The following is a 3,756-nucleotide window of genomic DNA, read 5'->3' on the forward strand; positions in this document are numbered from 1 at the left end:
TTTCTCTTTTGCATTTCTGCGTACATAATCTGTGTCATCAATCTAAATGCACCTGGGGTAGAAGTGAGAAAATTATAATAAAACCTCAAGGAGAAAGGAAGGAATTATTCTTGCTAGAATTTAAAACCAGACAATGGTATTAAAATTTAGGTTCTGTCAAAAAATAAATTTTCCTAAATGTCTTAATCTCCCCCACTTTAACATATCAGGAGTTGTCCTTGTGTGGTTGATATTACACTTATTAGAGGGAGGTCCCAGTCAAAAGGAAGAAGATTTAGAGATGCCTGTCCTTTCTCTTCCCAGTGAAAGATGAGAAAGATAGAAGGCGGAGATAAGGGAGGTAGATGGAGGGCAATACCCCATCATCTGTCTCCAAGCCAAAGTTCCAGAGTAGAGATGGGGTGTTCACTAAGTTTAGGAGGGTGCTGGTAGACTAGTTAGGAGATGGTTAAAGTAATTTTGGAAGATTTCCTGGAACCTTGGACTTTGGTAACTACCAATAAGGATTTCAAGTGAGAGAGAGTGAGATGGAACAGAGATAGCAAGGAGGTTAGACTCAGCAAGTCTTAATGATTGCATATCTCTCCAATTTACAAAATCGTCTTTATTATCTGCTGCATTTGTTGTTTTTAAGATCACTCCCAAAATTCTCTCCTCCCCCAAATTCCATGATGTCATATTACATAGTCCTTCTGTCTCTCTGATTTTTCATCCTCTGCCATGCAAAAGAGTTAGCTTGTTTTTTATGGAATAAGCGACTAAAGAAGTCTGTAAAGGAGGAAATGGTCTGCTTTATTTCAGGGCTATGCTAGTGTTTGCAATCTGTTGCACAACAAATTTTACAAGATTTTCTTTAATCTTGTGAAAATGTCTCACAATGCAAACCCTGGTAAAATTGCTAGTATACAAGAGAATACCTTAATCCAAGGGGGTTAGCTAATTTAGAATTTACAGTTGACAATTAACCAATATTTAGTATAGTGTAGTGCTAAACTTGTCATTAATAATTATTACCTGTACCTAACTTACTAATAAAAGAGGCTATCAACCTGTTTCTGTTTATTACTTAACCAGCTTGATGATGATAATAATCCCTGGCCTCTTTATGGAAAGTAAGGGTGTACAAAGCACTTTCTGATATTTGGTGACATCTCCAAGGCATATGAGGAAGCCAGTGGCATGTTATAGTACCTGTATTATACAAAGATAGTAACTAAGGGCCAGAGAGAGTATATAAATTGGGATACAAAGCAGTAAAGAAACTCATTTAGTATCCCCTTGGGAAATACATTTCTATTTCCCATTATCTGACTCCTCCCACATCCTCCAGGATTCCTGAAAGACTGCTAATAAAGAGATCTGCTGACAAGCATCCTCAATGCCCTTTGATGAAACTGCTCTGGGCTGGGACACCTAGATGGCTCAGAGGTTGAGCATCTGCCTTTGGCTCGGGTCCTAATCCCGGATCCTAATCGAGTCCCTCATCCGGCTTCTTGTGGGGAACCTGCTTCTCCCTCTACCTGTGTCTCTGCCTCTCTCTGTGTGTCTCTCATGAATACATAAAATCTTTTTTTTTAAGTGCTTTGGGCTGAGACACTTGAATATTTTCAGCCCTTTAGGGCTGGGCGGGGGGGGACATTCATTATTCTACTGGGACTTAACCCCCATGGGGATCTTAACATTTCCAGTTGATTTCATTCATCTTGTTAGACAAGTGTACATAATTGCTAGATCTCTTCTGATGTGAGTAACAGAACCAATTCTAACTTCCTTACACAAAGGAAACAAGGAGGTTAATCAACGTAAAGGAGAAGAGCAGTATGACAGGCTTTGAACATACTGGAACCAAAGACAGGAATGTGCCCAGACTCCCACCCTGGTTTCTATCCTTGTTCTTCTCTCTGTGATGCTTTTAGCCTCTACCATTATGAACTAGGTTTTCATATCAATGGTTTTCATATCATATAATCACTGAATGGTCCCACATATTGTGCCTTATGGATTTGATCACTTGGAAGTGACAGCCATCAAGATTTCTTTTGCATCAGTTCCAAAAGTTCCAAGGGAAGGATTCATTGGCCAACTCTGAGTAAGCAGTCCAAACCTGGACCAGTCAACCTAGCCAGGGAACCAAGTCGTGTTTTTATGACAATTCCCATTTGGTCAAAGATATGGAAAATTCCTAGAAAAGGAGGTTGGATGGGAAAACTATGAGGATGACCACAAAAAAAGGTAAAAGTAGAACAAGCACCAATATACCTGTTTCCCTCTGCCCTTTTTCTACCACACCACTTGACCCAAGCTGTAGGAATATATACTCTTTTTTATCTTTCCTACTCTAAACATAGCTAATCTCATCTTTTAATTTTTCCTACACTTGTAGAGCTTCAGCTTACTCTTTCTGATGTTGACATATATTAATTTCTATAGATGTCCACTTCATTTGCTACCTTAGGATCATTTATAATCATGCACTCAGTGGCCATTTTGCACAACTCCCTTATCCATGGTATCATCTCCTTATTTGAAGTCATTGGTCTAAAAGAAAGAGCTACATTTTCTCTGAATTTATTGAAATATCCCCAACTGGATGATAAAAGGTGCTTTAGCAACATGAATCATATCCATGTATTTAATCCAAGAACACTGAAGTATCAGTCACTGGGCTGCATCCTAGGAGTGGAGAGGTTGCCACAGGAGAAGGAAGAGATCCCCAGAGATGACTCCTAACATCTGTGAGAGCCTAACAGGAGGCTTTCATAACAGGAGATGCAGATATAAGCACAAATTAAATAGGATCCAGTATGGTAAGTACTGAGGCTGATCTGGCCATGATATATAGGAGCCCTGAGACAGAAGGGTCTTAGAGAAGTAGTTGAAAAGGGCAAAAGTCTCTAAACTGGTATTAAAATATGCATCTCCTTCTTTTCTGTTCTATCTCAGCAAGGAGACTGCTGGATTCACAAGATCATAGAATCACTAACCTTGGAAATAGAAATGACCTGAAAGATCGTTCAGCATAAATTTCTGCCCAGCGTACAAATTTCTTCAAAATTCTCTCTGCCTAGAGGCCTCCCATGATGGGACCCCCCGCCCCCGCATTGGGATTATAGAACATGTATTGGTAAGGTAGCAAAATCAAAGGGTTACAGGTCAAAGAGACTCAGATTCAAAATCCAGCCCTTACTAGTTCTGTGACTCCAGAATAGCCATGTAGCCTCTCTGAACCTCTGATTTCTTGCCAATTAAGTGTCATCACATTACCTACCATATGGAGTTGTTGTGGGTGGTAATTCTGACTACTTGCCTCCTTGAAGCAGCCTATTCTATTATGGAACACTTGGAATTGATGCGAAGCTCATTGCTGGATTTCCTGTGGCACTTCAGATGCATGGTCCTGATTTTGTGCTTTGCATGGGGAAAGAAAAAGAAGCCTTTTCACTCTTCTATCTTAAAGTACTTCAGACTGGACTATGATAATAATATACCAGTCCCCCTTTTCTATAGCTCTCCTCTCGCTGCTGTGGTCAATTCTCCTGGCTTATTGCATTCCTGATAAATCTTTATATTTTTCCAAATTCAACCATCCTAGCCCTCAGAGATTTAGACTACTGGCCCTCACAGTATCTGCTTATTTCAATAAACAGGTTTTAAATTAAATCTTAGGCACCACAATTCCTTTTCAATAGAATTGCATAAAATGGAAGTGTCAAAGTTGGAGAAAGTATAACTGTTTGACAATTGAAGATTGAACCA

This window comes from Vulpes lagopus, chromosome 9 (genome assembly GCF_018345385.1).
Source record: "Vulpes lagopus strain Blue_001 chromosome 9, ASM1834538v1, whole genome shotgun sequence".
NCBI classification, from domain to species: Eukaryota; Metazoa; Chordata; class Mammalia; order Carnivora; family Canidae; genus Vulpes; species Vulpes lagopus.